Genomic DNA, 12,844 nt, shown 5'->3' with positions numbered 1-12,844 from the left:
GGAAAACTGCTGACTTTCAGGCCAAACCCTGTCTCCTACTACCACCACCTCTCCAAAAAACATCAGAATTTACAAAAGCAGTCTTCAATGACCAATGAAGAATCTAAAAGCAAAGTCATGTTAAAAGTGGGGCAGTAAATTGACTGGGAGCCGCAGACTTACACACACACGCAGCCTCCCATTGCTCTGTCTGACCATAGAAGGCAGTAATGCCGTTTCTGCTGTTTAGTTCACACACATTCAGAGTGACAAGAGAGGCAGAGAGAAAGAAGAGAAATTCAATCTGCTCTTGGAACTTGCACACATACGTCTGAGAGCATGCTGACAGGAGAGGCAGAGAGCATATGAGCCAAGCGTTTGTGAATATACAGCTCTACAGAGCACACTGCTGAATAGCTGCCTCCATCTCTGCACACCACGAGTCTTTGCAGCTCTCTCTCGCTCTGGCACACAAACACAAATATGAAACATCATGAGTCCTTGGAGGGTATTCCACAAACAAGGCCAAGACAAAGAATATTTATCAATTCTAAAAGTTTCTATCTTATTCCCCTCTTGAATTAGAGTGAATCTGTGCTCCCGCTTAGATCAGAATCACAAAACTAACTTGTGAATTCTCCAGTTAGGACTAACAAAGTCAGTTAAAGCAAGCTACAGGTGGGAATGCATCATTACAAGCACAATGACCTCTACAAGCATGCAGCAAACTAGATGGTAATGTAGTTTTACAAAGCTATCACAACCAAAAAAGGCAACCAAATTGTCACTTAAAAGTTGATCTTCGTGTGTTCAAGCTTACTGTGTGTAAAATGAACCCGACGAAGGGATCTAAAATAATGTGATCTTAAAATGATGGTGACAGCCTGCGCCAGGTTAGAAACAACCAATAAACATCAAGTCAGTGGAGGATGATGTAGCTTGTCAGCTATTATCAGCGTACGCCCAAACATTGCCATTGGATTATTGACTTTTGGCACAGCATTGCACAGGCAGTGAGGAGGACTGACACGTTGAAATGTAAAGTCCTTGAAAATGAGAAAACAGTGTGTCATCCTGATCACGTTTTGCATTAGTAACATGGCAAAGGCACCTGTTGCTGCCGTTTGATATAGAGGACATTTTATTACTCATCAGAGAGAACTCATCAGCTGAGAATGTTTTTCATGTTTTGGTTTTGTTCTGCCTCTGTTGTGGTCTAGCAAACCTTGTGGTAATCACAGACAAGTGCATTGTTATAAACTGTTGACAAAGAAAGAGACTGTCCTTGAAAATAATCCACACGCGTTTCAGCTGTCCAGAACATTTGACGTGACATTAGCTCACCTGTTCTATCAGAGAGACGACACATGGCCGAGGTAAGTAGACTGGATATGACTGTCAACATTACAACACCCATTAATCACTATATGCATTCCTCAGCAGGGCTCCTGACAGGCAAGAAAACATACACACACACAGACACACACAGACACACACACACACACACACACACACACACACACACACACACACACACACAGACACACACACACACACACACACACACACACACACAAACACACAGACACACACAGCAAAACAACCCCATTACTTGTGGGGTACTGATGGATGATTGAGTAAGGAGACGCAGGTATTTTCTGTCCCTATCTCTCAACAATGTCTCATTAAAACAAAACCACAGAGGCACATACTGTCTGTACATCCCATCTATTTAGCAAAGATCGCAGACCTACTGCCATCCCTGATTCCTCACAGCATCTTTGTTGAGCATATTGTACGTGGAAAGTTTTTTAAATAACTTCATAAAAACTCAAACCATGAAACCACTTTATATCTGCATTACAAGTGGCTCTGTTTTAGTAGTCTACATGGTTTGACCCAGCTCTCTTATTTACTGTATGTACAAACAGTGAACCTGTGTACTTAGTTATCGCCGTCAGAAACTAACACTTTCCATGCACAATGTTATACAGTACATGCAACCATAAGAGCAACTAATGTCTAAAGAACTAAAGACTAAAGAAACAAAGACAAATCAAAGTGATACTCCTTTTAAGAGTAACCAGTGGACAAAATAAGACAAAATAAACTGGAAAATTATTGCAGCTCTGAAAAACAACCTGATTTCCATCCATGCCTGGAGGATCATTTAGTTTTGCTCTAATACAACAGAAAAGATGCGTTTAGTGCCATTATACCAAAGAAAAGGAAGCACTCCAACATTAATTATCTGTTTCCGACTTCTGCTGTCAACATCCTGTATAGTAGATGATGTATTTGTGCAATATACGAGCATAAAAACATCACCCAATGCCACAACACTGCTCAACAACAACCTGCAACAACACTGCAACAACCCTTTCGAATGAACTCCCTCATAGAGAGGAAGGGTTATTGCTGCGTAGGACTGTTTTCAGTACTTTGCTGGAAAACACATTTTACAATTTGAGCAGCTGTGGGTTATGTAACCACAAAAACTATTGACATCAGTAAAGTATAAACCCCAAGAAAACAGATGAACCCTCAACAAAGATGCACCATCAAATGAGTTTCTACAGTTTTTTTTGTTTGCTTTTATTTAACCTCAGTGTGTGTGTGTGTGTGTGTGTGTGTGTGTGTGTGTGTGTGTGTGTGTGTGTGTGTGTGTGTGTGTGTGTGTGTGGTGGGCAGGACTGTACAGACCCCTTGTGGAAAACTATCAAGAAGATGAATGACACTCTATGCATCTAATTATCTGTAGACAAAGAAACACATTAACCCCCAATGATTTTACCGACTGTCTTCTCCTCATTGGTCCAAATAACAAGACTGCATGCAAGCGCTGACAAGCCCGAGCCCTACATCACAGTATTTCATCCCAAGACCACATTTGCACTGAATAATGCTTGTTGTGAAATTATCTACAAATTGCATTCTCCAAAGTATCTTTTTGTCATGAGCCCCTGTCTTATTGAGCAGTAATTTATCCAAAAGCATAGGGCCAAGGCCTAGGACAACTGTGATCTGACCGTGCTACTACCCTGACACTGAGAATTAACAACAGCTTTAAAATTTGGAGTAAAGCCCAATCCCCAAACTCAAACCAAATGATATTTAAGTCTCTTGCCCAAAAACTGCTACCAACCAGACATAAAATGCTAATTGTTAACAACAATATTATGGCACATTCATAATCTGCAGTTAGACAAACAGCCCACACATGTTCATGCATTTAAACATGTTTTCATAAACAACATTTGTTTATGAGTACCACATTGACTTAATTCATACTAAAACAACACACCACATGCTAATGAAAAACCCTTTATACTTGTGCTGGAAGGACATTCACCTTGAAGACATCCAATTAAAGACTTCCACCAGTTCAATATGACATGGTTATACTTTAGGATCAAAATCTACATTGTTATAAAGCTTCAATGATTCGGCAAGATAGTCCCAATTGTACTTCAGCAATGTGTAACTGCACTTCAAGCGTGATATACAGATAAAGGTGAGGGCCCCTCCAGGTTAGTGAATGGACATGGGCCAAACTCCCGTATCTTTGATATTAACCTCACTTCAGCATAGTGGGGGTAAGTGTGGGTGTGTTGTCCTTTTTATATATAGTCTATGGTACAAACATTTACCCCCCAGTATGGCAGAGAGCCTTTTGACATTTACTCGCCAAACAGAAAATGTACCCACTTCAGTGCTTGGCAGACGTCAATTTCAGACCCTTTCTATAACAATACTTTTAGACTAGTGGAGGAAATCAGAGTTTCATAGGAACTGCACTTTATCATTATATTCTGCTCTCTCTGTCCACACAGATAAAAATAATAAAACGTATTTAAAAAAGGAACAAGATGGTTAGCATTGGGGAAAAAAAGCCAGTGCCCTTTGCAGAAAAAAACTCCAACACTCATAGAGGGGGTTGGGCTTGACATTAAGCAGGCAGCTTATTCTAATCAATTCCATACGGGACACTAACATGTGCTAAGTGACTCTAAGCTACTCAATAAGACCATTAGGAGCAGGTGGTTAAATGTGGCTACAAGTTAAATGGACTAAGCCAGTTAGCCTTTAAGGGAGTGGCAGAAAAAACGAGATGCACTAGCGGCTACTGGCAGCAAACTGGTCTAAATAGCTGCAAGAAAATGGGTTGCAATCTGTTACAAACCTGGCAGGGTTTTCAAAAAGCACCAGGCCAGGCCCCGCTACCACCGGGACATGCTGACATCCGAGAGTGAAGTCGATGGGGTGGCATCATCAACTAGGGAGGGAATTGAGCGCTTGTAATCAGATCAGGTGGAAAAACAACAACAACAACACTCGCCATGATTATCTCAAGTGTTTGCGTGCATAACTGAGTACAACAGTAGGGTACTATGGGGGGGTGGGGGGGTGGGCGGACAAGCCCCATTGTCTGCACTTTGCACCACGTAACCCCCCTCAGGCATGGTGCCGAGGGGAGTGGGGGTGGGCTTTGAGTGGATTAACTGGTGTAACGAGACGGGGCAGCAGCTGGCGTGGGTAACTTCACCCAAAAGAACCCAGGGATATCGAATAGGCTGCAGGGTGAAAGAAGGAAGGGTGGATGACATGGTGATGATGGATAGTGAGATGTATATCACATGGATGGACTGAAAGCTCATGCAACCTGTGTTCAACCTTAAGGACAGATCGTCTTTCACAGGTTAATCTTGACTTTGCATTCAAAGACAGTCATCTGCAGCTCTAGTCCTCGCTGCTAAATGCGAGCACATCAGAAAGCTACAAATTTCATACAGTGCTCAAAGATTTCCCACACATTCATTTGTTTGTGGCAGCCCATCAGCTGGACTGTTTATTAGGAGCAATACTGGAATATTTACCGTTCAGTTTATGATTGCACATCAACTCTGAGTAAAGAGCGTACTCTGGGCACAGACGGAGCAGCAAACACCAGTGAAAGTGAAATGGTTCATTGCACTGGTCCTGAAAGTTTACTTTTACTACAACCTTGTGACTGAAACTGCTCAGACTGCAAAAGAGGATGTGCAGAAGACATTAGTTATGAGACCGCAGAGGAACTGCTATAAATGAGAGAAGATAGAGATAAAGGTAGGGAGGGAGCTATACAATGAAGCCATGGCTATTAAATAAATTTAGACCAGTCATACTGCAGTATAAAACTCATACCAGCTATCTGACAAGGACCTTTGTCTTGTTATCTCCTTCTCTTTTTCCATTTCCTGTTGCTGTCCAATGTCAACTAACGAATAAAAGCAGAAAGAAAAGGCTGAAAAATAAAAAACAAAAACTCATGTTCACATTAATTCATAGTTTTTTACATTTCAGTAAGCTGAATGAAGAATAAAAAGACTAACAAGAGAGACAAATTAAGCGATACTGTCAAGTACCACTGGCTGTAGAGAAGCCAAACCTGACATCAGTTTTGTCCTATTAGAACCAGCCAGCGGCTCTTCTCCTCTGCACCAGTCAACTGGCTATAGACAGGCAGGCAGATAGTCAATATAATGCTGGAGAGCCCGAGGGCCAGATCAGTTACCATGCCTCTGACTGGGAAGGGGTGAGCTGAGGCCAGATGGACAGTGATCCCACACCTCGCCCGCCTCTCTGGCAGCCACACCCCTGAACTGTGCAAACCACACACAAACCCATTACTGAGCACACACAGGATTGACTTTCTCTTGCATATCAAGAGGTAAAACAAGGGATGAGATATGTTCAGCCTGCTCAACACAAACAAACACACACCCTTATAGCTGCTGTGCACTTTGTTTCCCCTCAGACAGACTTGGATCAATAACTAAATAGATCAAATATACAGCTTTGCATCAACAGAGACAGTTGCTGCTAGCGAAAATGGGGCCAAGTTGAGAAAACATCCTTGTTGTACAATATACTCGGCTCTCTTTTGATACAGTTACTATGTTCACAGGTTCTCCCATCCTTACTTTTCTTTCTCTCTAATTCTCTGCAAGCATAATAGATCAATTCTACATTGCATAATACTATCGCAAATTAGCCCTGCAAGTCATTTACTGTATTTAATAAAGGTATCTTTTGGCAAGGCACTACTGAATGTCTATATGGTTGCATTCAAGGCTTCCAAAGTGAGCTAACAAACAGACTACGAAAGTGCTGAATTACTCTTTCAATAATTACAGTGCACTGAGCCCAGCTTCACAGTCCCAGACAGACTCAGTGCCTAAAAATGCAGCGCCAGCGTCCACCACTTTATCCTAATGGGCAGGAGAGTGCCAGCCTCCAAACCACAGTGACGAGAGTTACAGCACCGTCTCACCATCCCAAAGCTGCAGGGCCAAGAGCAGCACGGGAGATGCACAAGAAACCTTAAGAATAATGACATATAGCTGGATGTCATCCTAAACAGATGCAGTAAAGCAGGCAGGAGTTGAATTTCCATGGGTGTGGGCCTGAGCCTGACACTGGGTGCAGGCTGTAAAAGCAGCTGACTTCCAAGCAGATGCAAATTCTCTGCTGCCCTGAACAAGAGCAGTGCTTTCCTTTCAGCTGCCCGGATTTTTGATTGAGCTCTCTGAAAAAGGTACAAGCTGAAAAGTGCCAATGTCCTTGTGGTACAGACGATAGCTTATCAATTTGCTAAACCATGCAAGAGCTAAATGATTAGTCAGAAAATCTGCAACAATTCTGATAACCAATTAAGTTTTTAACTGCCAAGCATTTACTGGTTCCAGCTTCCCAAATGTGCATATTTTCAAATTTTTTAGTCTTGTGAGATCGATATTTGGAACCCATATGCATTTACAATAGAAATGAAAATATTTCTGTCTATATTTAGAATTTGAAATATAACAAACTCCATAAATTGTACAGAGCAAAATCTTAATTTCACCAGCTCATTTTGAGTGCCAAAGCGCACTCTGGCACAAACTGAACCGCTCATAAATTCAGCGCGCTGCTGGAATGTACCGTTTGGTTATCCAGAGCACCGTGCTCTCTGAGTGTCAGAGTGCACTCTGGGCACTACGTCTGGGCAGAAGGAGCAGCAGAGCAATGAACGGGTTGAATGTGTGGTGGACTCAACTGTTCATTAATTCATGGAGAAAAAGAACGCTCCATTACTTCGAACAACAGTGCTCTCATTTTAGAGTTTTGTTTGGATTTATGATCACAGGGCTGTAATTTCATATTTTCGCACTGCTCGCCACCCATGGCATCACCACGGACATAAAAAGTATAGAAGTGCATCAAAACATAGACCCGCCCTCTGTCCCCCTCTCTCACTTTCTTTCAAACTCGGACCAAACTCCCACTGAACAGCAAAACTAGGCAGCACTGATTAAACATACATCAGGATTATGTTACTGCACTGCATATTTTTCGCCTAAAATTTTTCACAAACACATTTTAGTACCACGTATACCTATAAAAGCAAGGATTTGTGAACAGGAAGCGGGCACAATGCTATGTCCTACATATTGAAAATGGAGGCAAAAAATGAGATCAAACGGTAATAATCAGCAGCGCTGATGAAATACAAACCCAGATTCTGTAACTGAAATGCATATATTTAGCTTACCGTTTAACTGTAATATGAGCTTGTTTGGTACTAGCTGTTCGCCGTTGTGCCAAACAGACAAGTTTGCATTACGTTTCCTACCCATGGGAGCATTTATTAGTCTGTTGTGCCAAAGCATATTCTGGTAAATTTCTACATCTTGAGCGAAAGTTAATGCCAACTGCAGAAGGCCCAGTTTTATGAAAAGACCATCTTTCAGCAGTGAAATACTTCTTTAATTAAAAATAAAAACATTCAATATTCGCAGCCCTGAACCAAACACTAATCACCAGATTAGATTAAATAGATCTGCAATGTTTATTCATATTAAATTAAACTAGCAAGTATTTTGAGATTTTTCAGATGATATTTGGAGGACCTTCTTTAACCCCTTTAATTTAATAAAAGTAGTTTTATTACCTCTTGAACATTAATGATTTTAGCTATAAAACCTTCTCCGTGATGACTAAAAATACCAAAACACTGATGCTTGTAAGGCAGAAATATATTGGTGAGTACATTCTGTTCTCACTGTGTGGTATCACGGTAGAGAAAAAATCTGAACCCTCGACCTCAACATCCATAACCACCATAACCTCTCACAGCTGTTGCACTGATGCACATGAACCCACGCTAAGCTGAATAAACAGCACAGACCATCATCCCCTAGATGTATTAATCCAACAGCAAATCACACCGTTTAAAAGGGTTAAGCTGACACTAAAGACAGAAGCAACTGGTCTTTGTTCACAGGTCTGTCATCTCAGATAAAATCAACTTTCTGACAGGCTGGCTGAGGTTGCTGAAATCTGACATCGCCTTACAAGCTTGATAAAAGCTCTCAAGTAGCTCAATAGAAGTATTCAAAGTGTTCAAGGTATTTGAGTGAAGACAGGGCAGGTATTTTACTCTCAGTTACAGAGCATCAGCCTTGATTTCTTTCCCAATGTGTGGCATTTTAAACTGACACACTGTGTTGCAATGTCAACCACCTGCATTTCTCTCAGACTGAAATAAACACCCCGCTAGGCGCCACAGGCCGACCTTAATCATACAAGCAGGGGATCTGAAGTTGACAAGACTGAGAAAGTAAACATACTATGAACTTGAAACAAACTCCATGTCGCACTTTCTTCTTAATGTTGTAGATTATTTAGTTTCTGTAATACTGGTCGTTTTATAAATGTGACGGATCCGGTTCAGAGGAGTAGGGATTTTATAAAGTACTTCCTTTGCTGAATGCTTGCAGTTTCCTCTTTTTAAACAACCTCAGCTAATCCCTTGAGACTTCTCTCAATGTTAAAGGATGCAGTGAAATGAGAGAACTATTTCGAGCGTGTCTTCTGGCTTGCTCTGGCCTTTAGCAAGAGGAAAGGGAAACAGAGGTGTTGATAGCGGAAGTGGGTGCGCAGAATGAAAACACCACGCTGTGTCCCAATTCAAAGGCTGGATCTGGCTAAATGTAGGGGTCTTTCACTGAAACTGAAGGACCTGCAGAACCTGTTACCTGTCTAGCCTCAAAAAGACAAAACTGATGGTTCATTTGGAGGGATGGATCAATACCGAGCCCCAAATGGCTAAACGCTCACAATTGACATTGTTTTATCCCCTTGATCATAATTACTTTTCCTGTTTTGATGAGAATTGCTAATAAACAATGATCTAGAACTGATGTTAGTTTCATGAGTCTGCTACAATCAATGCCATTACTTCTGTTTGTGATCTCAGAGACACCAGCTGTAAAATGTGGATTACACAATAGATTTTCAGATGTTCTATATCAGGGAATGGCGTTGACAGTATTTCTTACTCAGCATTTCCTCTCCAAAATCCCCGAAGGTCTAACAGGAAGTTAGTTGTATCAGTAGTGTCACAATGTCAGAAAACATACTTTATGTTTTTGTCTGTAAATAACATTATGGCAAACAAAAGGAATACATATTTGTTCATTCATATTCTACCAAACATCAGAAACATGAAAAAAGCCCAGTTTGTGGTAAAAGGAAAGCTTATCAATTCAAAAGTTCTTGAGTTGTAATTTTAATTTCATTTTATTTTTATATCAGAAGCAGAAAACTATTTAGAAACAAAAAATGTTTAAAAAATGTACTGAGTAAAAAACAAAATTGATGACCAACTAAATTCAAACACCTAATAAAAATATAACGTTGCCACATATTGTTGCCATATTAACAAGGCTCACCTTAAAGCACCCCTGCACACTGGATTTTGGAATATTGGGCCACAAACAATACACCAGTTGAGTCCTTAAAATTCAGGCAAAAATGTTTGCATCTCTGTGCCCTTGATATAGGATGGGACTTAGCAACAATGACCCTGCAATTAACAACTGGATCTTAGCCATAAAGTCAGAAACGTGGGACAGAGGGAGAGAAAACCATGTGTCATTCACACTGGGTTTCACACTTGGGTGACACAGCAAAATCACATACATACCCCCTTGCAGCAGCAACACAGGGGTTTCAGGAAGCTACACACTCCCCACTGCGTGTCTGCGTGTCAAAAATCTTTATAAGGCTACAGAGAGTCACTGTTCCCACACCCAAACCCTGCCCACCACACCCACACAGCCCAAAACACAGCGATTATGTAATGCAGACTCTGAGCCAAAATCTGAATGATAAACAGCATCCCTCTATCACTGAGATCTGCAGACGATGCCGTCTGATAGTCTGAGCCCTCTGTATTCCTCCCTTTTCTCTTTTGGCTCTGCCAAATCGAGTATGAGATCACATCATGTGCAATGATGCAAATACGAAAACAGAGATGATGATAATCTTGGCAAGAAATGAGTGAGATGGTACACAAGGACCTAAGCGTGCAGGCAGAAATCCAGGATGCAAGCTACTTCAAAATGACTTTTTATATCAGTGATGTATGACATGCTGCTCATGCATTTTGGCAAAGTTTTTGATAAACAAATGATGATCAAAGACATAGCCTCAAACTGAAAGACTAGATGAGGCATTTAAGAGGAGCTCTCACAATATCTCAACACATGGAGTACATAGATTTGTTTATATTCTCCCACCACCAGTGTCTAATATTTCCAATACTATCAAACTGGTGTTGTTTGGGTCCCTGTCAAAGACCCCTAGGTGGTTCCAGGACCCCACTTTTGGGGGCATTGTTTTTTGACAGTATCTGGGTGTTTTTCAAGCCTAAAGTGGAGCTTTGATAACACCATTTGTCTCTTCGAACAAACACGCTGAATTCTCCAGGTTTAGCAAAAGGCCCAGATAGCCGCACAGAACAATAGCGGTGTGCGCTGAAGCAGCTCGCAGAGGGAAACACATGAAGCCAGTCAATAAAATGAGCCCGGTACAACTACGGCCGTGCCAGCTGAGTCTTGTACCATTGCACACACAGATAAATAGCGTTTAGCGAGTAAAACACGTTGAAACCACCACCCAACCGCTCCGTGCCGTGCTAACGTTACACATCCATCACCACATCCAGCCACAAGCTGGTAACTCCACACAGCAAAGAGGGCGTCTGGCTCCAAAACAAATAACGTTTGGTTCATTTAAAATTAACACAAAAGACACAGTGAGCTTCCGAAAGCGAAACAGTCATTTTAGAGTCACTTTGCAGGTGAAATAATACAAAGACGCGAGGAAAAGACATAGCGTAACTTAAATAATTTCGCTCGCGCAAGAGACGTTACAATGCAATAAATTCCATGTACCTTCCAACCGCCGACTCTGCTCCTGAAGACTCCCGGAGAAACACACAGTCCCTCCCTCTGCTCCAGCGCTGGGGTGAGATGCACTAAATATGTCGACAGAGCTGTAAATTTCACCGACTAACAATGACCCCGCTCAGTCAGCGGCAAGCGTCGCTCCCCGTGTCCTTCTCTCCACGTTTGAGCAGCGGCAGGCGGCGGCAGGCTGCTCCCCTTCATGTAGGATGGACCCGGGCGGGGGGAGGGGGGAGTGACCGCGGAGTCCGGAGCAGATTGAAGACGAAGCGTGGTGCTCATAAAGGAGGATGCATATTAAATCCCGCGAGCGGTCCAATCAACAGCGCGAGACTGGTGGTTATGCAAAGCAGCAGTGACGTCAAATTCAAAACCGAGCTCGAGCTCTGGGGTCCGAGGCCACCTAGGGGTGTCTATAAGAGTGTCCTGGGGATTTAGGAGTAACTTAATTTAATTGTGAAGAAACTGAGGACAAGCAGCGTTTATTATAGAGTGTATGGGCTTTGCATCTCTTGTCTGCATATTTGCTGTTTTTGATGGTGATTTTTATTTTAAATTTGTTTTCTAATTCTAATATTTCTAAATCGGTTTACTCTTACTGTAAATTTGCATGCTTTAGTTTTTATATTTTATTGTTCTGTAAAGCACTTTGAATTGCCCTTTTGTATGAAATGTACAAATAAAGCTGCCCTGCCGTGCCTATGTAGGCTAACAAAGCTTTGTTGTTACGAGGATATACACAAAACAGAAAAAAAGACAATAAAAGGCAGTAAACTAGGGTGCATGGTGACATCCTGGTATTGTTTTATAGAAAGTATCCATAGATTATGTAGTTTTAGTAAATAAGGCTCTGGTCAGCGGTGTCTTATTAAATAGGAGGCAGTGGCATTATGCACAATGTTGGATGTTAGATTTTCATCGAGTTTTAATTTTATTCTATTGTCCTATGTTTTGTAATTTCACCTCATTTTTGCCTGCTTCGCAATTTATACCGAGTATGAAAAAAACTTGATGACCACCACACTTCACTTTGTAAAGAAATTTGTCACTACATTAAAGTTTGTTATTTATACTTGATGGGTATAACATGATATGGGACACCCATGAGTGGATCATGAGACAATGGGCTCCTGGAGACAGACATGCAAAATGACTCTACAAGCCTCTACATAGGAGCAAGACAGACTTTGTGGTGGTTTGTGAATCGTGTAATTGTTATGCATCTTTTTGTGGTTTCATGTTCCTTTGAGGTCTTGTTGTTTTATGTTTGTTTGTAGTCATTTTTGTCTTTTCGCTGTAATGCCGTGTCTCTTTGTAGTCTTTTTGTGGTTGTTTTGCCCATTTTTGTACTTATTTTGTGTCTCTTTGTAGTTCCTTTGCACCCTTTCTTGGTCATCTTGAGTCTCTTCCTGGTTAGTTAATTTGAGTGACGTTGTGCAAAAATCTGTTTGGGGGTTCTAGGCATGAAATGAATAAGACATAAAGCCGTGACACTTGACATGCACTCCTTGCCTTTTCCTCCACCCACATGTTTATTCTCTGCTCTAATAAAGACGTTTGAGACACTAAGTTGCATGCTTAATATTCCTCTC

The 12,844-nt window shown here is 41.5% G+C and overlaps 1 protein-coding gene across 2 annotated transcripts in view; it reads right to left on the bottom strand.

Moving 5' to 3' along the window:
* Positions 1 to 11,504, bottom strand: part of prr36a (proline rich 36a) — a 39,467-nt gene extending 27,963 nt beyond the window's left edge. For both annotated transcript variants that reach the window (XR_015776213.1, XM_088075591.1), the window contains exon 1: positions 11,241 to 11,504. The gene's annotated coding sequence lies outside the window, so the exon portion shown is untranslated. The remainder of the gene's footprint in view (positions 1 to 11,240) is intronic.
* Positions 11,505 to 12,844: the final 1,340 nt, after the last annotated feature.

This window comes from Plectropomus leopardus, chromosome 3, assembly GCF_026936395.1.
Source record: "Plectropomus leopardus strain MGB_pleo_1.0 chromosome 3, ASM2693639v1, whole genome shotgun sequence".
NCBI classification, from domain to species: domain Eukaryota; kingdom Metazoa; phylum Chordata; class Actinopteri; order Perciformes; family Serranidae; genus Plectropomus; species Plectropomus leopardus.
Note: the sequence above shows the minus strand (reverse complement) of the source record. Positions and strands in the feature narration are given on the sequence as shown.